General features: G+C 36.7%; 1 pseudogene; it reads left to right on the plus strand.

Moving 5' to 3' along the window:
• LOC112795042 (probable glutamate carboxypeptidase AMP1) overlaps nucleotides 1–21,973 on the plus strand; it is a 31,534-nt pseudogene extending 9,561 nt beyond the window's left edge.
• Nucleotides 21,974–24,611: the final 2,638 nt, after the last annotated feature.

The following is a 24,611-nucleotide window of genomic DNA, read 5'->3' on the forward strand; positions in this document are numbered from 1 at the left end:
GCCCAGAATGGTGCACATTCTGGCGTTTAATGCCCAAAACTATACCCTTTTGGGCGTTAAACGCCCAACCAGGTACCCTGGCTGGCATTTAAACGCCAGTCTATCCTTCTTCACTGGGCGTTTTGAACGCCCAGCTTTTTCTGTGTAATTCCTCTGCTGTATGTTCTGAATCTTCAATTCTATGTATTATTGACTTGAGAAGACACAAATTAAAAATATTTTTGGATTTTTAATAATAAGGAATAATCAAAATGCAACTAAAATCAAATAACAATGCATGCAAGACACCAAACTTAGCAGTTTGTATACTACTGACACTAATGAGAATGCATATGAGACATATAAACACTCAAGTCAAGAGAATTCAAAGGTCAGAGCAATGAAATCATCAAGAACAACTTGAAGATCCCTAAGACACATGAATGCATGCAATTGACACCAAACTTAAAATGAGACACTAGACTCAAACATGCAATATTTTTTTGTTTTTATAATTTTGTAAAATTTTTTGGATTTTCGAAAATTAAGTGGAAAAAGGTATCAAAATTCTTAATGAGAATTCCAGGAATCATGCAATGTTTAGTCTAAGACTCCGGTCCAGGAATAAGACATGGCTTCACAGCCAGCCAAGCTTTCAAGGAAAGCTTCGGTCCAAAACACTAGACATGGCCAATGGCCAGCCAAGCCTTAGCAGATCACTGCTCCAACAGCAAGATTGATAAAAATCAACAAGCTCTTGTGATGATAAGTTGAAACCTCGGTCCAATGAAATTAGACATGGCTTCATAGCCAGCCAGACTTCAACAAATCATCATGAAACTCTAGAATTCATCTTCAAGAATTCTGAAAAAAAAATATCTAATCTAAGCAACAAGATGAACCGTCAGTTGTCCATACTCGAACAATCCCCGGCAACGGCGCCAAAAACTTGGTGCACGAAATTGGGATCAATACTTTTCACAAATCAAATAATCCCCGGTAATGAAACCAAAAACTTGGTGTTCAATACCATGGCATAAACACAACTTCGCACAACTAACCAGCAAGTGTACTGGGTCGTCCAAGTAATAAACCTTACGCGAGTAAGGGTCGATCCCACAGAGATTGTTGGTATGAAGCAAGCTATGGTCACCTTGTAAATCTTAGTCAGGCAAACTCAAATGGATATGGGTGATATACGAATAAAACATAAAGATAAAGATAGAGATACTTATGTAATTCATTGGTAGGAATTTCAGATAAGCGTATGAAGATGCCTTCCCTTCCGTCTCTCTGCTTTCCTACTGTCTTCATCCAATCCTTCTTACTCCTTTCCATGGCAAGCTCAAGCAAGGGTTTCACCGTTGTCAGTGGCTACCTCCCATCCTCTCAGTGAAAATGTTCAACGCACCCTGTCACGGCATGGCTATCCATCTGTCGGTTCTCGATCAGGCCGGAGTAGAATCCAGTGATTCTTTTGCGTCTGTCACTAACGCCCCGCCCTCAGGAGTTTGAAGCACGTCACAGTCATTCAATCATTGAATCCTACTCAGAATACCACAGATAAGGTTAGACCTTCCGGATTCTCTTGAATGCCGCCATCAGTTCTAGCCTATACCACGAAGACTCTGATCTCACGGAATGGCTGGCTCGTTTGTCAGGCGAGCGCTCGTTTGTCAGGCGATCAACCATGCATCGTGTATCAGGAATCCAAGAGATATTCACCCAATCTATGGTAGAACGGAGGTGGTTGTCAGTCACACGTTCATAGGTGAGAATGATGATGAGTGTCACGGATCATCACATTCATCAAGTTGAAGAACAAGTGATATCTTAGAACAAGAACAAGCGGAATTGAATAGAAGAACAATAGTAATTGCATTAATACTCGAGGTAAAGCAGAGCTCCACACCTTAATCTATGGTGTGTAGTAACTCCACCGTTGAAAATACATAAGAACAAGAGTGATCATTGGCTTCGGTCCCAAATAGGGAACCAGAAGAACCAAGATGAAAATACAATAGTATAATGTCCTACTTATAGAAAACTAGTAGCCTAGGGTGTATAGAGATGAGTAAATGACATAAAAATCCACTTCCGGGCCCACTTGGTGTGTGCTTGGGCTGAGCATTGAAGCATTTTCGTGTAGAGACTCTTCTTGGAGTTAAACGCCAGCTTTTATGCCAGTTTGGGCGTTTAACTCCCATTTTGGTGCCAGTTCCGGCGTTTAACGCTGGGATTTCTGAGGGTGACTTTGAACGCCGGTTTGGGCCATCAAATCTTGGGCAAAGTATGGACTATCATATATTGCTGGAAAGCCCAGGATGTCTACTTTCCAACGCCGTTAAGAGCGTGCCAATTGGGCTTCTGTAGCTTCAGAAAATCCACTTCGAGTGCAGGGAGGTCAGAATCCAACAGCATCTGCAGTCCTTTTTGGTCTCTGAATCAGATTTTTGCTCAAGTCCCTCAATTTCTGCCAGAAAATACCTGAAATCACAGAAAAACACACAAACTCATAGTAAAGTCTAGAAAAGTGAATTTTAACTAAAAACTAATAAAAATATACTAAAAACTAACTAGATCATACTAAAAACATACTAAAAATAATGCCAAAAAGCGTACAAATTATCCGCTCATCAGGGAGCAATAAACAATTCTCATCACATCTGATAAAGACAACTAGGATATGAATTCTAATTCTCATATCTTGCCAAGAATTTTATTAATTATTAATTTATTTTTCTTGCTATTTAAATTACTTGTTCAAACCTTTTCAAAACCCAAAAATATACATTTGCATAACCAATAATAAGAACACCTCCCTGCAATTCCTTGAGAAGACGACCCGAGGTTTAAATACTTCGGTTATCAATTTTAAAGGGGTTTGTTACTTGTGACAACCAAAAAATTTTGTAAAAAAGGAATTCTTCTCGGTCTAGGAGCTATACTTACAACGGGAATTTGTTTGTGAAAGTTCTAGACCACACGAGAGGAAATCCGATTCTTCAAAATGGCGTCGTTGCCGAGGAATTGCAAATGTGTGCCTTATTCTTGGCTATTGTAAATATTTTTCAAAAAAATTCAAATTTTAAATTTTCATCTTATCTTATCTTATTTTTCAAAAATCAAATCTTTTTTTTTCAAAAATCATATCTTTTTCAAAATCTTATCATATCTTTTTTCAAAATCTTATCTTATCTTTTTTCAAAAATCATATCTTTTTCAAAAGCTTATCTTATCTTTTTCAAAATTTTATTTTATCTTTTTTTCTAAAAATCATATCTTTTTCAAAATATTTTCTTTTTATTAGTTTTTGTTTTTATTTTCTCCTACTACTATGAACTCTCATCCCTCTGGCTTTAAGTTTGATTCCAATGTTGTTGTTAGGAATGAAAACTATAATGAGAATGGGCATCAAGGTTGGAAGAATCAATGATGGAAGGAGCCACAAGGATTTGATCAACCCTCATGGCAACAACCATCTCCAATGGACTATCAACAACCATTCTGTGATGCATATAAAGGCAATGGCTATGGTGAGCACTCTTTTGATTATCAACAACCACCACCATATGCCTATGAATCCCCTCCTCAACATGACTTTGGACCACTATACTCACAAGCCCCTTACTACCAAACAACCTCATATAATCTTAACCCTCAACCACTATACCAACCACCTTATGAGCCATATGAACCATATATAAAACCACCCAATTCCAACCCAATTACTCCCAAGAAACACCACCTCAATATTCACCATCTCCATATCCATCAATCCAAGAGCACTATGATCCTACTTATGATAGCCGAGTGCAACAAGAATCAAGGGATCGTCTCAAGGAAACAGTGGAAAAACTTCATGCAACCCTTTGCCAACTGGATCAAGCGATAATTCGATTACCTTCTCGACGTTCGGACATTCAAGGAACCTCCATGGCTTCATGTGGAGAATCTACTGAAGAACATGACGTGAAGGAGAAGTTGGAAACTCCAGTGGACAGTGAGCAACACAACTTTGTATTGGAACAATTGGAAGAAGCTACGCCTGCCATTGAAGAGGAAGAAGTGGTTGAAGACTTAGGAGATGTAGAACCTCCATGGGAAACTCAAGTCGTAGAGCCTCCTTCTAAGATGTTTGCAATTGATGTTGAGGAGGGTGTACAACCTCCAAAGCATATCATGGTTGAAGACTTTGAAGGGGATGATCAAGAGATGGATTCAATCATTAATGCATTCTTATCTACATTTGAATCCTCTTCCATTGGACTTGACATGGAGATTATAGAAAAAAAAAAGTACAACCTCCCATGCCTTTGGTGAACAATGAAGAAAAAATTGAATTGGAAGAAAGCTACCAAGAGGAAGAGGTTGATATTGAAGAAGCTTGCAAAGAGGTGGTAGTTGTCAAAGAAGAACACAAAGGAGTGGAGCTTGCAAGTTCATTAGAAACCCCTCCCCCTAAGTTGCCATCATCCTTCACAACATTCAAGTAGGTGAAATTCATATCCCTTATCTTTCTAATTCCACTTGAAAATGGGCTACTGGAGATGGATGGTCAACTTAGAGTTCTTTGTGGCATTAAGAGTAAGAGGAAGATGGTCAGTGGTAAGAATTGTCCTGCAAGGTTCATTATGGTTGGAAGCTTTGAGTTTAAACGCAAAGGTTGGTGTAGAGCTCAACTGAATGGGTCTAGAAAGTTGTTTGGCTGCTTCAGTGAGAATTCAGACTGCTTGCCACCCGGATGAAACAATATTGCTCAACAAGAAGACGGGTGCAAAAGCATGGTTTGGGACCCCAGAATTCATTCTGGCAATCAACACTCTTGGGGCCTTGTCACTTGCTTTAACTTACTTGAAGGCTTTCTGTGCCTAGTTTGGGATTTCGGAGGCTACTGGAATTCTAAATATTGGTGGAGATTTTTGGATGAATACAAGCACAAGCCACCATAACAAGGGCTCACCAAATGTCCAACTTAAGGACTTTAACTAAAAGTGCTAGGTGGGAGACAACCCACCATGGTATGATCGTCCCTTTTTATTTCAGTTTTAATTCTAGTCTATTTTATTTGTTTTTGGATTTTTGATTGAACATGGAATCATGCATAGCATTCATATTAAGCATTGCATTCTGCATACTACATTCTAAAAAAAAATCACACACGCGACGCATAAGCGTCGCTGATGCGTCCGCGTCACAAGTGCATTCGGAAGAAAAGAAAATTGAACAGAAAGTCATGTGACAGCGTGGCTGGAGGCATGCCTCTGGCACAAATTGATCCACGCGACCGCGTCACTGACGCGTCCACATCACCCATGCGAACGCGTGCCTCAAAATCGACGTAAAAAGGGTGTATGGCCAAAAGTTGAGCTGGAATTGGGCTGGACTCGTGCTAGTAGCACAAGCCCTACCACGCGAACGCGTGCCCCATGCATCCGCGCCATTCTTTGAAACAAGGCCAACCACGCGATCGCATCCACCACGTGATCGCGTCACCCAAAGTTTTGGTAAAATAAGTTTTTCACCAGAGAGTTGCGCGACCGCGAGGCTGCACTCGCGCTGAAGGCACGAATCACTTCACGCGAACGCGTGACCCACGCGTTCGCGTCACTTCATCGAAGCGCTATCCACGCGACCGTGTGCCCCACGCGCTTGCGTCGCTTGTGCCGCACAGCTTATCCAAAACAGCCAAATATCTTATCTTTTCTTCCCCAAATCTAAATCTTTTCTTTCCTTTCTTATTTCTTTCTTCCTTCCTTTCTTTTTTTCTTTCTTTTTCTTTTCATTGGTGTTAGAAATTTATTTGGGTCATTATTTTCCATATTTTGCTTGTGAATTATTAAGGAATTATTTTGACAGTTATATATTACTTTTTATAGAGTTGCTTGCATGTTCAGTTTAACACTTTCAATAACTTATTTACCATGCATGCTATGTGTTTGTGAAAAATCTCGTATGGCAATGTGCATTATTTTAAATTATTCTACTACTCTACTGCCTGTTTTTCACAAAACCCCTTTTATATTTTATTAATTAAAATATAATTGTCAATACAAACAGATTGTTAGTTTGAAAGAAATGATAATCTAACCTGGACATTTAGTGCTTGATCTATGCTACTCATGCCTTTGCCAGCATACCAATAAACATCTTGCATTTAATTGTCATTACATGCGCTTGCTATATTTCTATTGATGGACTTTTCACATGTAGTCTAGACCATGTCTTAATGACATCCTTCTTTATTGTGCATTGATTATCACCTATATCGTCTCCTCCCTTGCTCTAACCCTTCAATTTAAAAAGTTACATTTTTTTTTCCTTTTTAGGATGGCCACCAAGAAAGGAAATGAGAAAGCTACTTCCAAACCATCAGCAAGGAAAGGAACAAAAAAGAGCACTAGTTGAGGAACCACAACCCCCATCCACCTACACATCTTAGCATGCACCGAGGACGGTGCAATCTTTAAGTGTGGCAAGGTCGATACCGATCTCCATGGGTTAGTTATTTCCTTTCCAACACCAATGTTTTATTTTCTTTGTTAATTCATTGTTGCATTTGCATGTTTGATTGCATAATTGTTTGATTTTATGCATATTCTACTTGGTTGAAAAATAATAAGTTTCTTCTAAAGACTCTATTTTTGAAACATTTCACTAATTTAAAAACAAAATTTTTTGTGTTAAACTTGTTTGAAGTTGTATTTGGAACATGGTCTTTGAGCCAAAGAACATACAACCCGTGAGATTTTGAGCTTATTTATATGGTTACATTATTTAACCATAATATTCTATTCTTGTGTGTTTTCTTCTCTATAATTGCAAACTTTACTTTGTTCCATTCTATATGTCCATTATTTAGTGTATTTACACGCTTGCATATGATTGAGGCCATTACTTATTTTCACTCACTTATCCCAAATAAGCCTACCCTTTTATGTCACCTTTGTTAGCCACTTTGAGCCTTTTTACCCCTTCTTCTATTTTATAACCACATTACTAGCCTTAAGCAGAAAAACAAATTAAAAATCCCAAGTTGAATCCTTGGTTAGCTTAAGATAGATATTGTGTATAATTTAAGTATGGAAAATTTTATGGGAACATAGGATGATAGAAAAAAAAGGGAATTAAATTGAATAAGTTATTTCAAAATTTGGGAAGCATGCTCATGTGAAATCAAAATAATTAAATTACCATGTGCATTGAAAAAAAAATTATTAAGTAATTAAATAAGGGGATACAAAAAAAATATTACCCCAAATGCAAAATAAAAAGAACCAATGCACATGGGACAAAATTCAGAAATAAATTTGTTGCATGAGCATGTAATACAAAAGTGAGAAAATTTGGGTAGCTAGGTAACGAACTTTGAAATTATATAAAGTATGTATGTTAAGTGAGATCTTAGACTAATCAAGGATTCACTTTGTTAGCTCACTTAGCCTTATATATACATCCTTACCTTTACCTCGGCCCCATTACCTTTGTTTGCATTGGTACATTAAATATTTGTTGATTGGTTAGATGAAGAACAACGTTACACTACTAGAAAACTAGTTATTACAGACGGATATTTTCGACAGATTTTATCCCATGGAAATACAGAGGGAATTTCAGAGGGATTTTTTGTCGGAAAACCAAAAAAATGGATTAGCATAAATTACAGACGGAAAAAAATCCGTCGATAATTTCGTCGGAAAAATTAATTTTTTTCCGTGAGAAATGGTTACAGACGGAAAATCCATTTGTAATTAAATAGACGAAAATAGTGTGTTTTATTAAATTATTACAGATGGAAAATCTGTCTGTAATTTAAATTTGCCGTCGGTAAATATTGAGATAATCCTAATCTTATCTCTATTCACTCGATCCATTTACACTCCACCCATATCAAATGAGCTTGTTCTTCCGAGTTGCTTCTTCTCTCCATCGCACCAGCTTCTTCTGCCGATGTCGCCGCTGCCGCTGGCGTCACATATCTCTCTCCGTCGTACCTTACGTCGCACGGGCTCCCTCCACCGCCGCATCCAACCCTAACCCTAGAGCTTCGTCGCGCCTCCAACCCTAATCCCAGAACTTCGTCGCGCTTCCAACCCCTGCTTCGCCGCTCCCTCTATCGACGCTCCCTCCGTCTCAAAGCCTCCGTCGTGCTCACTCTCTCGTAAGCCTTCAAACGTTGCTCCTTCCTCCGTGGATTGCAGATTCAAAGGCTCAGTGCAGTTGATTCTGATTTTGCTCCATTTGTGCAACATGCAGGGGTTCCATCTATTAATGTTTATTATGGAAGAGGTACTTCTTTTTAAACTTATGGAGCCATTTACTATGGTTATACCATCTGTTATTGTATCTCTTTGGACATTGATAACTAGAGGCTAATTTAAATCAACCAGGTTCCAAATATATAAGACCACTCCCTAGATTCTTTAATTTTTGTAATACAAAATTAATTGTTTCTAACACAATATGCCTAAATATGTCATGTTCTATAAAATGTATTGTACTAATCCTACACCACTTCCCCCAGATTTTCCTGTCTATCACACGGCTTACAACTCGTATAACTGGATGACAGAGTATGGAGATCCATTTTTTCAGCGACATGTTGCCGGTTAGATTTCTCATCTAATTCCTGGCGATTTTAAGTGATTTTCTTATTGGTAAAATATTGTTAATTTCAATTGGTAATCTCAAGATGTATCTTCTGTTCTTTGTTGTATTAGTTACTGGAATTTGGGGACTCCTAGTCCTTCACCTGGCTGACGATTCCATTCTTCCCTTCAATTACATTTCCTATGCTAATCAATTATTGGTATGCATTCATAATCACCTAGTAGTTTATTAAAATTCTTGATAGCTACTATCTCTTTAACAAATCGATTGTTTCTATTTAATATGGAAGAAAAGAAGACTAACACTGATGTTACTTTTGCAATTTTACAAGAACAAGTTGAGCAACTTGTTATATCAGCAAGTTTCTCTACATCCATTAACCATGTCAATTCAAGAATTTGCTTCTGCTGCCAAGCAAGTTGATGATGAATCAAAGGTAAACCAAACAATGCTTGCAAATAATGTATTTTTTAGTGCTAGAATCCTTTTTTTTTCTTCTTATTCCAATTTATACTCATGTTTGTTCTGAATTGCAACAACTGAGATTGTAAGAAACTGCAGATGATATAGTAGATATAAGGAAGCGAGCGTTGAACGATAGACTAATCCTTGCCGAAAAAGGCTTCATTGATGCAGATGGTCTTCATGGAAGGCAGTGCTTCAAGCATCTTGTGAGTGTGCTTGTGTTAACCACTTTCATGTTACTAAACTTGACTTGATCACTGATGAGCGGATAATTTATACGCTTTTTGGCATTGTTTTTAGGTAGTTTTTAGTAAGTTCAAGCTACTTTTAGGGATGTTTTCATTAGTTTTTATGTTAAATTCACATTTTTGGACTTTACTATGAGTTTGTGTGTTTTTTTGTGATTTCAGGTAAATTCTGGCTGAAATTGAGGGACTTGAGCAAAACTCTGAAAAAGGCTGACAAAAGGACTGCTGATGCTGTTGGAATCTGACCTCCCTGCACTCGAAATGGATTTTCTGGAGCTACAGAACTCCAATTAGCGCGCTCTCAACGGCGTTGGAAAGTAGACATCCAAAGCTTTCCAGAAATATATAATAGTCCATACTTCATTCGGAAATTGACGACGTAACTTGGCGTTGAACGCCAAGTACATGCTGCTGTCTGGAGTTAAACGCCAGAAAAACGTCATGATCCGGAGTTGAACGCCCAAAACACGTCATAACTTGGAGTTCAACTCCAAGAAAAGCCTCAGCTCGTGGATAGATCAAGCTCAGCCCAAGCATACACCAAGTGGGCCTCGGAAGTGGATTTATGCATCAAATACTTACTCATGTAAACCCTAGGAGCTAGTTTATTATAAATAGGATAAGTTACTATTGTATTAGACATCTTTTGACAGTTTAATCTCTTGACTGTTTAGCCTCTGATTATTCGGTCTCTTGATCACTCAAGGGGGCTAGCCATTCGGCCATGCCTGAACCTTTTACTTATGTATTTTCAACAGTGGAGTTTCTGCACACCATAGATTAAGGGTGTGGAGCTCTGCTATACCTCAAGTTTCAATACAATTATTATTACTTTCTATTCAATTCTCTTCTATTCTTATTCCAAGATATACGCTACACTTAACTTTGATGTATGTGATGATCCGTGACACTCATCATCATTCTCACCTATGAACGCGCGTGACTGACAACCACTTCCGTTCTACCTTAGGCCGGGCGCATATCTTTTAGATTCCCCAACAGAATCTTCGTGGTATAAGCTAGATAGATGGCGGCATTCATGAGGATCCGGAAAGTCTAAACCTTGTCTGTGGTATTCCGAGTAGTATTCTGGGATTGAATGACTATGACGAGCTTCAAACTCCTGAAGGCTGGGCGTGATGACAAGCGCAAAAGAATCAAGGGATTCTATTCCAACCTGATTGAGAACCGACAGATGATTAGCCGTGCTGTGACAGAGCATAGGAACGTTTTCACTGAGAGGATGGGATGTAGCCATTGACAACGGTGATGCCCTACATACAGCTTGCCATGGAAAGGAGTAAGAAGGATAGGATGAATGTAATAAGAAAGTAGAGATTCAAGAGGAGCACAACATCTCCATACGCCTATCTGAAATTTCCACTATTGATTTACATAAGTATCTCTATCCATTTTATTTTCTGTTTATTTTTATTAATCATATTTGATTTTCTAAATTCCATAATTTTATCCTCCTGACTGGGATTTACAAGATGACCATAGCTTGCTTTATACCAACAATCTCTGTGGGATCGACCCTTACTCACGTAAGGTATTACTTGGATGACCCCGTACACTTGCTGGTTAAGTTGAACGGAGTTGTGAACTATGGTATTGGCATCATGTTTTTGGCGCCATTACCAGGGAATGAAAAGCAATGAATTTTGCAAAATGGAATAACAATTGAATCACAATTTCGTCCACCAAGTTTTTGGCGCCGTTGCCGGGGATTGTTCGAGTATGGACAACTGACGGTTCATCTTGTTGCTCAGATTAGGTAATTTTCTTTTCAAAAATCTTTTTCAAAATTTTTCTTTTCTTTTTCGTTTTTCTAACCATGTTTTTTCGAAAAAAAATTAGAATAAAAATACAAAAAAATTAGAAAATCATAAAAATCAAAAATATTTTGTGTTTCTTGTTTGAGTCTTGTGTTAATTTTTAAGTTTGGTGTCAATTGCATGCTTTTAAAATTTTTCTTGCATTTTTTCGAAAATCTCATGCATTCATAGTGTTCTTCATGATCTTCAAGTTGTTCTTGATAAGTCCTCTTGTTTGATCTTGATGTTTTCTTGTTTTGTGTTGGTTGTTGTTTTTCATGTGCATCTTTGCATTCATATTTTCCAAGCATTAAAAATTTCTAAGTTTGGTGTCTTGCATGTTTTCTTTGCATCAAAAATTTTTCAAAATTATGTTCTTGATGTTCATCATGATCTTCAAAGTGTTCTTGGTGTTCATCTTGACATTCATAGCATTCTTGCATGCATCTTGTGTCTTGATCCAAAATTTTCATGTTTTGGGTCATTTTTGTGTTTTTCTCTAAAAAAAAAATTTCAAAAATCAAAAATATATCTTTTCCTTATTTCCCTCCAAATTTTCGAAACTTTGGGTTGACTTGGTCAAAAAATTTTCAAAATTAGTTGTTTCTTACAAGTCAAGTCAAAATTTCAAATTTTAAAAATCTTATCTTTTCAAAATCTTTTTCAAAAATCATATCTTTTCATTTTTTCTATTTTCGAAAATTTCAAAAATCTTTTTCAAAATATTTTCAAAATCTTTTTCTTATCTTTATATCAAATTTTCGAAAATTAGCTAACAAGTAATGTGATTGATTCAAAAATTTGAAGTTTGTTACTTTCTTGTTAAGAAAGGTTCAATCTTTAAGTTCTAGAATCTTATCTTGTAGTTTCTTGTTAGTTAAGTAATTTTAAAAATTAAACCTTTTTCAAAATATCTTTTTCTTAAAAATCTTATCTTATTTTATCTTTTTCAAAATTTGATTTCAAAATATCTTATCTAACCTCCTATCTTCTTATCTTTTTAAATTTTAATTTCAAAATCTTTTTCAATCAACTAACTAACTTTTTGTTTGTTTCTTATCTTTTTCAAAACCAACTAACTTCCTATCCATCTCTAATTTTCAAAAATACTTCTCTCTTTTTCAAAAATTCTTTTTAATTGTTTTAAATTTTAATTTTAATCTTATCTTATCTCTAATTTTTCGAAAATTACTAACCTCTTTTTCAAAAATTATTTTCGAAATTTCTCTTCTCTTCTCTTATTCTATTTAATTAATTAATTACTAACACTTCTCTTCACCTCTCTTCATCTAAGAATCCAAACTTCTTATATCCCTTGTATTTGGATTCTTCCCCCCTTTCTCTGTCTACTAACAGAAAAGAATCTCTATACTGTGACATAGAGGATTCCTCTTTCTTTTCTTGTTTTCTTTTCTTTCATATGAGCAGGAACAGGGAAAAAGGCACTCTTGTTGAAATTGATCCAGAACCTGAAAGGAATCTGAAGAGAAAATTAAGAGAAGCTAAATTACAACAATCCAGAAATAACCTTTCAGAAATTTTCGAACAAGAGAAGGAGATGGCAGCCGAAAATAATAATAATAATGCAAGGAGAATGCTTGGTGACTTCACAAAGCCAACGTCCAAGTTTGATGGAAGAAGCATCTCCATTCCTGCCATTGGAGCCAATAACTTTGAGCTGAAACCTCAGCTAGTTGCCTTAATGCAACAAAATTGCAAGTTTTATGGGCTTCCATCTGAAGATCCTTATCAGTTTTTAACTGAGTTCTTGCAGATCTGTGAGACTGTAAAGACAAATGGAGTTGATCCTGAAGTCTACAGACTCATGCTTTTCCCTTTTGCTGTAAGAGACAGAGCTAGAATATGGTTGGATTCACAACCTAAGGATAGCCTGGACTCCTGGGATAAGCTGGTCACTGCCTTCTTGGATAAATTCTTTCCTCCTCAAAAGCTGAGCAAGCTGAGAGTGGATGTTCAAACCTTCAAACAAAAAGATGGTGAATCCCTCTATGAAGCTTGGGAAAGATACAAGCAGCTGACCAAAAGATGTCCATCTGACATGTTTTCAGAATGGACCATATTAGATATATTCTATTATGGTCTCTCTGAATTTTCGAAAATGTCACTGGACCATTCTGCAGGTGGATCTATTCACCTGAAGAAAATGCCTAAAGAGGCCCAAGAACTCATTGACATGGTTGCAAACAACCAATTTATGTATACCTCTGAGAGGAATTCCGTAAATAATGGGATACCTCAGAAGAAAGGAGTTCTTGAAATTGATGCTCTGAATGCCATATTGGCTCAGAACAAAGTGTTGACTCATCAGGTCAACATGATCTCTCAAAGTCTGAATGGATGGCAACATGCATCCAACAGTACTAAAGAGGTAGCTTCTGAAGAAGCTTATGATTCTGAGAACCCTGCCATGGCAGAGGTTAATTACATGGGTGAACCTTATGGAAACACCTATAACTCATCATGGAGAAATCATCCAAATTTCTCAGGGAAGGATCAACAAAAGCCTCAACAAGGCTTTAACAATGGTGGACGCACTAGGCTAGGCAATAGCAAGCCATATCCATCATCTTCTCAGCAACAGACAGAGAATTCTGAACAAAACACTTCTAATTTAGCCAATATAGTCTCTGATCTGTCAAAGGCCACTTTCAGTTTCATGAATGAAACAAGTTCCTCCATCAGAAATTTGGAGGCACAAGTGGGCCAGCTGAGTAAGAAAGTTGTTGAAACTCCTCCCAGTATTCTCCCAAGCAATACAGAAGAGAATCCAAAAAGAGAGTGCAAGGCCATTGATGTGATCAATGTGGCCGAATGCACAAGGGAGGAGGAGGACGAAAATCCTGCTGAGGAAGACCTCCTGGGACGTCCTTCAAGCAAGAAGGAGTTTCCTATTAAGGATCCAAAGGAATCTGAGACTCATATAGAGACCATAGAGATTCCATTAAATCTCCTTCTGCCATTCATGAGCTCTGAAGACTATTCTTCCTCTGAAGAGGATGAAGATGTAACTGGAGAGCAAGTTGCTCAATATTTAGGAGCTATCATGAAGCTGAATGCCAAGTTGTTTGGTAATGAGACTTGGGAAAGTGAACCTCCCTTACTCATTAGTGAACTGGATACCTGGGTTCAGCAAATTCTGCCTCAAAAGAAACAAGATCCTGGCAAGTTCTTAATACCTTGTACCATAGGCACCATGATCTTTGAAAAAGCTCTGTGTGATCTGGGGTCAGGGATAAATCTTAGGCCACTTTCTGTAATGGAGAAGCTGGGGATCATTGAGGTACAACCTGCCTTGTTATCATTGCAATTGGCAGACAAGTCACTGAGACAAGCTTATGGGTTAGTAGAGGACGTGCTAGTAAAGGTTGAAGGCCTTTACATCCCTGCTGATTTCATAATCTTAGACACTAGGAAGGAAGATGATGAATGCATCATCCTTGGAAGACCTTTCCTAGCCACAGCAGAAGCTGTGATAGATGTCAACAGAGGTGAATTAGTCCTTCAATTGAATGGGGACTACCTTGTGTTTAAGGCACATGGCCATCCCTCTGTGACAAAAGAGAGTAAGCATGAAGAGCTTCTCTCAGTTCAGAGTCAAAAAGAGCCCCCACAGTCAAACTCTAAGTTTGGTGTTGGGAGGCCACGACCAAACTCTAAGTTTGGTGTTAAGATCCCATATCCAAACTCTAAGTTTGGTGTGGGAACTATACAACATTGACCTGATCACCTTGTGGCTCCATGAGAGCCACTGTCAAGCTATTGACATTAAAGAAGCGCTTGTTGGGAGGCAACCCAATTTTATTTATCTAATTTTTATTTTATTGTTATTTTGTGTTTTATTAGGTATATGATCATGAGGAGTCACGAAAAATCATAAAAATTAAAAACAGAATCAAAAACATCAGAAGAAAAAAATCACACCCTGGAGGACGCACAGGCTGGCGTTCAACGCCAGTAAGATGCATCTGGCCGGCGTTCAACGCCAGAACAGAGCACCATTCTGGCGCTGAACGCCAGAAACAAGCAACATCCTGGCACTGAACGCCAGGAATGTGCCCAGAGAGGAAAAACTGGCGCTGAACGCCAGTAACAAGCATGAAACTGGCGTTCAACGCCAGAAACATGCTTTACATGGGCGTTGAACGCCCAGAATGTGCACCAATGGGCGTTTAAACGCCAGAATGGTATGCCAAGGCATTTTACATGCCTATTTCGTGCTGGGATGGAATTCCTTGACACCTCAGGATCTGTGGACCTCACAGGATCCCCACCTACCTAGCCCTCTCTCACTCCATTCATGGTCATCCCTTCTGTTTTTCATTCACCACTCACCTCTATCCACTCTTCCCCATAAACCCCTCCCACCCTCAAAATTCAAAACTCTTTCCCACCCAAACCCACCCATATAGCCGCCTACACACGTGCCTCCATCTCCTCCATATCTTCTTCTTCTTCTTCATCTCTTCTTTCTTCTCTTGCTCGAGGGCGAGCAATTTCTAAGTTTGGTGTGGTAAAAGCATAGCTTTTTGCTTTTCCATAACCATTAATGGCACCTAAGGCCAGAGACATCCAAAAAAAAAAGGGAAGACAAAAGCTTCCACCTCTGAGTCTTGGGAGATGGAAAGACTCATATAAAGCCATCATAGCTCAGTGGTAGAACATGTGGCTGCAAATCAAGAGATCCCTGAGATACCTCAGGGGATAAATTGTCCTCCACACAAATATTGGAAGCAACTAAGGGTAGAAACACCAAAATTACTGGGAATCATTCAACAGAAGCAAGGAAGAGACATAGAGGAGCTCAAAGAGCACCATTGGACCTTCAAGAAGGTGCCACCCTCACCCAGGTGGACTCATTCCTTGTTCTTATTTCTTTCTGCTTTTCGGTTTTTAATGTTGTGTTTATTTATGTTTTGTGTCTCTACTTCATGATCATTAGTATGTAACCATGCCTTAAAGCTATGAATAAAATCCATTAATCCTTCACCTCTCTTAAATGAAAAAAATGTTTTAATTCAAAAGAACAAGAAGTACATGAATTTCGAATTTATCCTTGAATTTAATTTAATTATATTGATGTGGTGACAATACTTTTTGTTATCTGAATGAATGATTGAACAGTGCATATGTCTTTTGATATTGTTGTTTATGAGTGTTAAAATTGTTGGCTCTTGAAAGAATGATGAACAAAGAGAAATGTTATTGATGATCTGAAAAATCATGAAATTGATTCTTGAAGCAAGAAAAAGCAGTGAAAAAGCAAAAGCTTGTGAAAAAAAAATGTGGCGAAAAAAATAGAAAGAAAAAGAAAAAGCAAGCAGAAAAAGCCAATAGCCCTTAAAACCAAAAGGCAAGGGTAAAAAGGGTCCAAGGCTTTGAGCATCAATGGATAGGAGGGCCTAAGGAAATTAAATCCAGGTCTAAGCGGCTAAATCAAGTTGTCCCTAACCATGTGCTTGTGTCATGAAGGTCCAAGTGAAAAGCTTGAGACTGAGTGGTTAAAGTCGTGATCCAAAGCAAAAGAGTGTGCTTAAGAGCCCTGGACACCTCTAACTGGGGACTTTAGCAAAGCTAAGTCACAATCTGAAAAGGTTCACCCAGTTATGTGTCTGTGGCATTTATGTATCCGGTGGTAATACTGGAAAACAAAGTGCTTAGGGCCACGGCCAAGACTCATAAGTAGCTGTGTTCAAGAATCAACATGCTTAACTAGGAAAGTCAATAACACTATCCAAAATTCTAAGTTCCCAGACACGCCAATCACTCTGAACTTCAAAGGAAAAAGTGAGATGCCAAAACTGTTCAGAGGCAAAAAGCTACAAGTCCCGCTCATCTAATTATAATTAATATTCATTGATGATTCGAAATCTATAGTATATTCTCTTCTTTTTATCCTAATTGATTTTCAGTTGCTTGGGGACAAGCAACAATTTAAGTTTGGTGTTGTGATGAGCGGATAATTTATACGCTTTTTGGCATTGTTTTTAGGTAGTTTTTAGTAAGTTCAAGCTACTTTTAGGGATGTTTTCATTAGTTTTTATGTTAAATTCACATTTCTGGACTTTACTATGAGTTTGTGTGTTTTTCTGTGATTTCAGGTAAATTCTGGCTGAAATTGAGGGACTTGAGCAAAACTCTGAAAAAGGCTGACAAAAGGACTGCTGATGCTGTTGGAATCTGACCTCCCTGCACTCGAAATGGATTTTCTGGAGCTACAGAATTCCAATTGGCGCGCTCTCAATGGCGTTGGAAAGTAGACATCCAGAGCTTTCCAGCAATATATAATAGTCCATACTTCATTCGAAAATTGACGACGTAACTTGGCGTTGAACGCCAAGTACATGCTGCTGTCTGGAGTTAAACGCCAGAAAAACGTCATGATTCGGAGTTGAACGCCCAAAACACGTCATAACTTGGAGTTCAACTCCAAGAAAAGCCTCAGCTCGTGGATAGATCAAGCTCAGCCCAAGCATACACCAAGTGGGCCCCGGAAGTGGATTTATGCATCAAATACTTACTCATGTAAACCCCAGGAGCTAGTTTATTATAAATAGGATAAGTTACTATTGTATTAGACATCTTTTGACAGTTTAATCTCTTGACTGTTTAGCCTCTGATTATTCGGTCTCTTGATCACTCAAGGGGGCTGGCCATTCGGCCATGCCTGAACCTTTTACTTATGTATTTTCAACAGTGGAGTTTCTGCACACCATAGATTAAGGGTGTGGAGCTCTGCTATACCTCAAGTTTCAATACAATTATTATTACTTTCTATTCAATTCTCTTCTATTCTTATTCCAAGATATACGCTACACTTAACTTTGATGAATGTGATGATCCGTGACACTCATCATCATTCTCACCTATGAACGCGCGTGACTGACAACCACTTCCGTTCTACCTTAGGCCGGGCGCATATCTCTTAGATTCCCCAACAGAATCTTCGTGGTATAAGCTAGATAGATGGCGGCATTCATGAGGATCCGGAAAGTCTAAACCTTGTCTGTGGTATTCCGAGTAGGATTCTGGGATTGAATGACTATGACGAGCTTCAAACTCCTGAAGGCTGGGCGTGATGACAAGCGCAAAAGAATCAAGGGATTCTATTCCAACCTGATTGAGAACCGACAGATGATTAGCCGTGCTGTGACAGAGCATAGGAACGTTTTCACTGAGAGGATGGGATGTAGCCATTGACAACAGTGATGCCCTACATACAGCTTGCCATGGAAAGGAGTAAGAAGGATAGGATGAATGTAATAAGAAAGTAGAGATTCAAGAGGAGCACAACATCTCCATACGCCTATCTGAAATTTCCACTATTGATTTACATAAGTATCTCTATCCATTTTATTTTCTGTTTATTTTTATTAATCATATTTGATTTTCTAAATTCCATAATTTTATCCTCCTGACTGGGATTTACAAGATGACCATAGCTTGCTTCATACCAACAATCTCTGTGGGATCGACCCTTACTCACGTAAGGTATTACTTGGATGATCTAGTACACTTGCTGGTTAAGTTGAACGGAGTTGTGAACTATGGTATTGGCATCATGTTTTTGGCGCCATTACCAGGGAATGAAAAGCAATGAATTTTGCAAAATGGAATAACAATTGAATCACAATTTCGTCCACCAATCACCAATCCATGAATGCTTCTTATAGGTATTTGGGCCTCCAAGGGACCAAGAAAGCAAGCTAGATTTCTTCCATGGGATTGCTGATTCAATAACATAGGGAAGTGAAAGAGAAAGGGTAGCAATTCAAACAGTGCTTCTGCACTCAAAGGAGAATTCACCTAATCAAAACAATGCTTAAAATACTACTTCTTCTATTTTTAATAAATTGAAAGTCAGATTTTCTATAAAATATAAAATTAAAATTGAAATAAATTTCTCAATTCTTGTGGCAATACTTCAAGTTTTGTGCACCCATCATGATTAAGTATGCTTCAGCCTTCAGAAGACTATAATAATTTTGATTAAATTCAAAATTAAATGCAGAAATAATTCCAAAATTTTAATCAAAGTTATGCATCAGAGTCTTTTTCTCCAGTGTTGTGAACAGCTTCTTTGGCAACATTTGCAGCAGATTTGGCAGATTCAACAACTGTCTCTTTGCTCTTCTCCAAGTTAGGAACAAGTACAAGTACAAGTACAATTACTTACTTAATTAAAGCCCTTCTTCTTCTTCTTTTATATAGCATACTCTATGGTTATAAGCTTACACGGTTATAATACAATATTATATTATTATTATTGTTGTTGTTGTTAATTTATTATCTCTCTCTGTGGTGCTAGAAGGTGCTGAATTAAGGAGAGAAGAGAGAGAATTTTGGAGAAGATTTAAAGTGATTGGATTTCACTATTTACCTTATTATTTTTCAGATCACTTAACTACACTAATGCTCTTCTTTTTTTTAGTTTGTGGCCTTAATTCTCTATCCTTAATTATGTTATGTGTTTTGATTTTTCAGTGTATATACATGCATGATTCAAGAATGTATGTGTGTCCTTTCATTTTTTTCTTTCTTTAATTTTATTCTTTGTTTATATTGAAATAAAGTATTATTGTGTATGATTGGATCTGAAGATGAGTGGATCAAGTTAGGAACATGTGCTTCTTTTCTTGGCTGCATGTTCTACTTAATATTATATTTGTTCCCTAAGTAAGTTGTTAGTTGTGTTGTTAGCTTGTTATTAATTGCAATAAGTAGGTTATTGATTGTCAATATGTAACGATTTTCATTTTTCAATGTAAAAAACTAATGTTGCTAATTTTATTTCATCTTTGTTTATATTCCATAATGTCACCAACGGAGAGAGTGAAGATAGTTGATCCTGTACTGTATTCATACAAATCTATTTGCCTGAATCATATTAAAAAATATTAGTCTTCTTGTTAAGCATACAGGAAATTATATTTTTGAAGTACCTCCAACATGGCTGGCCTCCCTCATTACTACTTAAGTCTTCAACTATATTTTTAAGATCAGCAAGCTTTAATCCATTCAATTACTTTTGTACTTACAATGTTAAATAACTGTCTTAGGTTCTTGGATCTTAAATTGTGTTAGTTTTTCACAAGTTTCCTTCTTCAAATTGAACTCAATGTTTGGTTTTATTGGTGTTTCGCTGACAACTTGCCAGATCTAACTTGCCAACTTTTTCTATTTCTTTCAGCCTATGATGCTACCTTATGCAGCACTTTATTCACCTGAAGGGATTTATACTCATCCTACCATTCCTATTGTAAGTCTAGCTACTTTCATGCAATTTATTTCATGGTTTATGAAAAATTGGAGCTTGTCTTGCTCATTGCCCACGAATGTTTGGCTTCTACTATAATGATATCAATCAATAGTTCACAATAGGATAAGAGAAACTAATATACTGAAATGTCAAATGTGTTTCTTTTGATCCTGTTTGTGTACCTAGATAATTCAAATATTTATATTTATTTATTTTATTATCATAAAAGCTTTTCAGTGCTTAATTTATATGCTTTTTTTTGGTGTTGTAATTATTTAGGCTTTATTGGTTGTAATTATGTCTTATGTTCTTGTGAATTATATATTTCTAAAACATAGGGGCCATATCCACACGGACAAGGAGTTCCATCTTCACCTGCTGTAAGCTATGATGTTTTCTGATATCAGTTCCTAATTTAAGCATAGAATGATATTAATTTTTGTTTCATTTCTATTAATGCATTGCTGAAGACTGGGACACCTCTAAGTATGGAAATGCCACCAAAATCTGTAAATTCTGATCGGAGTTTGATGAAGAAACTGAAAGGGTTTGAGGGGCTTGCAATGTCAATTGGGAATGGCCATACTGATAGTACAAAGCTTAGAACTGAAAACAAGCTATCACAGAGGTTTGTTAGTTTGTTTTCTTTCTATATAAATTTCTGCAAATTCTTTTTTTTTTTTTGAATTCTTACGTTGTGGGGTCATAGAGGGGAAATCAGATACTCTTTAATGGGATTAAACTTAAATTTTATCCCTCTATTTAGAAGACTAGTCCATGAGTTAGTTATTCTATTAGATGCTTGTGGATAACTAAGTTTTTGATGATATGAACAGTGCGGATATTGGGGGTTCTAGTGATGGAAGTGATGGCAACACTGTGGGGGTGAGAACTTGCTTGCAATTAGCAATTTTTTTCATACATTTGGTTGACCATGTTGCCAATGGTTTATTTTTCTTTTTAAATTGATTTCACAAAATTAAAGATTAAATTATGATATTTTCCATCTTATGTTCAGGCTAATCAATTCACATATGACTCTATTTTACATTTTTCATCCATTTGATTTATTTCTATACTTTGTTTTCAGAAATTCTATATTGAAGCTATGAAAACTGAAAAGATTATATGACACTTGCATTTGGAGGTTAGTGATACTGGTATGCCACTTGCCTTCATTGGCATTCTTGTTGGTTGTAAGAATTTCATGCAAATGTTTTGGTTGCTACTGCTAGTTCTCGTAATCCTACTCTAGCTAGTGCTTTGACTAGGCTATAGAGGTGTGTATTTAATGGCAGGTGGGAGGTATATATCTCCTGTGGTTTCCCTTTTGTTACTTGTTTATTACCCCTTGGATTTGACATTATTTTCTAAATGGTATTGTACATTTGTACTAACATCATGAAAAAGAATGATATATTTTATTTTTATAACTTAGTGTTGGTTGGCCTTCCCAAATTATTAGTCTGATACTCTGATTCAATTCTATGAATCTTCAGTAAATGATTATTCATTTTGTTGTGTAACTTAAATATTCTTGTTAAATAGATGTGCAGATTCGAATTATTGCTGCTTAAGCTCTTACAACAATGGCAATCAGATATGGTGAACCTTTCAGGTTACAGATTTATGAGTTTCTGCACACTTTGGCACAAGGTGGTCTGCAGTCACAGTTCTCAGACATACATATCAGCAATGGAGAAGATCAAGGAGCTAGCGGTACAGGCCTTGGAGTTTTATTAAGTCCAATGATAAAAGTTTTGGATGAGATGTACAAAGCACAAGATGATTTGATCAAGTGAGAACCATATCTTAATTTTGTGCTTGCTTCAATTTTACTGATGCTGATTAATAATGCTTTTGAACTGTGGTTTTGAATAGCAAAATACACAATCATGACAATGATAAGAAAGAATGGACTGATGAAAAATTGAAGAAACTATATGAAACCCACGAAAGGCTGCTGGACCTTGTTTCATTGTTTTGCTATGTTCCAAGAACAAAGTATCTTCCTTTGGGTCCAATAAGGTACTAAGTTGTTTACAGTGCACTCTCTAACGGGTTGATCGTACATTTTTCTTGTCACAGTGGTAGCCCCTTAGTTTTTGTAGGCAGTGGAGTTTCGGTTTTCTAGTGTCTTCCACTTTTGGTCTTGCTCATTTAAAACTTCAAATCATGAGTTTATAAATTATCATTGTTGGTTGTGAGAATGTAGTGGATTCTATGCAATTTTTCTTTATGATGAATGATTCCTCTATTTGTTAACCCAGCTGACTTACGTAGGGATTAAAATCAGAATTGGAGAAAGCTTCCCTGCTTTGGGCCGTAGTGCTATCTACTTGAAAGAATCACGCATCAATGCCTTGCCAAGGTTGGCATTCAGTTTTGGATATGATATTTCTTAGATTTTGGCTTTTTGTTTACTTTAGTCTACACCACATGAATGTGATCTCAGAATGAGTACATTTTAATGTAGCATGATGTAGCCTCCATTGTATTAGGGTGTAGTTGTATTTTTCCTTGGTATAAGATAGTGCATCTCTTGGTTGAGCTTCATTTCTTCGCTGCTAATTGCTATTTGCTCAGCTAGCTAATCTTGATATGGTTTGTTATTTTGCATATTATTAATTTAAAGATATCAATTTTCATTTCGTTGATCACTTATCTGAGTTTATTAATGATAGGGTCTATGTTCTCACTCTGGGCATTTTTATTGAGGAACAAAAAAGAAAAGTTTTCTTGTGAGGAAAGCAGTGATAAAGAAGAAGAAGCAGTAGCAGAAAGAGCAAGTGAAGTGAATTTTGCAGATGAGATAAGTGGAATTAACACAGATCTCCTTCACCAACTTCATCTATTAATTATTAGAGCAGCAAAAATTGTTCAAATAAGTTAGGAAATTGAATAGGAGTTGCTTGCAATATAGGTTTTTTAATTTACTAGTATGAGGAAATCATTTAGAGCCCTTTGGATACTCATTAACAACTTTTAATTTACTCAATAGACTTTGTTGATATATGTTTGTTACTTATTATTATAGTTGATGTATCAATACACTTTGTTTATATTTTTAATTATATTGACTTGCTTGTTTATAGTACATTTTTTTTAGTTTGATAATACGTTGAATTTGTTTATTTTTTGAAATATTATAAATATTTGAATACAAATTAGATAAAAATTTGTATTAAATTTATATTTATTTTGTATGAAAACAAGTTTATTTTGTAATTGGAAAAATAAAAAAAATTCTATTTTACCTTACTGACGGATTTATAGACGGATTTTCTGTCTATAATAAGAGTGTGAGATGATTTTCCAAAGTTCAAATTACAGATGAAAAATCTGTCAGAAAATCCGTCTATAATTACAGTCGGAAAATTCGTCTGAAAATCCGTCTGTAATTACAGACGAAAAATCTGTCGAAAAGTTCGTCGTCTTCAGGAAATGGATGGAGAATTTACAGAGGGAAAAACCGTCGGTAACTGGTAAAAATTCGTCTGTAATTTTCTAACGAAAAAAATCCGTCAGTAAATAATTTTCGACGAGGCTTTTACAGAGGAACAAAATCCGTCGGTAATTTCGTCGGTAACCAAAAATCCATCTGTAATAAAGGCTAAATCTGTCTGTAAATCTGTCTGTATTAATCCATTTTCTAGTTGTGGTTTAGAAAGCATGATTAGAGAAGAGTAGAGTGAATTACCCTATACACTTGAGTGATTAGAGTACATATACACTACCAGTGAGGGTTTAGTGCTTGATTCTGTATTCCCTGCTTTCATGAGCTATCTTCTTACAAGTTTACTTGTTTTTACTGTATAATTTGAATTAGTGGAATTAGTTTTGTATTTATCTTGGAGAACTTGTTTAAGTAGAAATATTTTGCATGTAGTTGCATTCACATAAGATAGGTTGCATTGCATACTCTCTATCATTCCTCTTCACTCCTTTATAGCTTCTCTTGAGCTTAGCATGAGGACATGCTAATGTTTAAGTGTGGGGAGGTTGATAAACCACTATTTTAAGGTTTATCTTGTGCTCAATTGAGTGGTTTTTATCAACTCTTTACCCACTTATTTATATAATTTGCATGGTTTTACATTTTCCTTCTTGATTTCGTGCTATGATTGAAAACATGTTTCGTGCTCTTAAATTTCCTATGTTTAATCCACTCTTATTACCATTTGATGCCATGATATGTGTGTTAAGTGATTTTAG

The sequence above is a fragment of the Arachis hypogaea genome, chromosome 4 (genome assembly GCF_003086295.3).
Source record: "Arachis hypogaea cultivar Tifrunner chromosome 4, arahy.Tifrunner.gnm2.J5K5, whole genome shotgun sequence".
In the NCBI taxonomy this organism is placed as follows: Eukaryota; Viridiplantae; Streptophyta; class Magnoliopsida; order Fabales; family Fabaceae; genus Arachis; species Arachis hypogaea.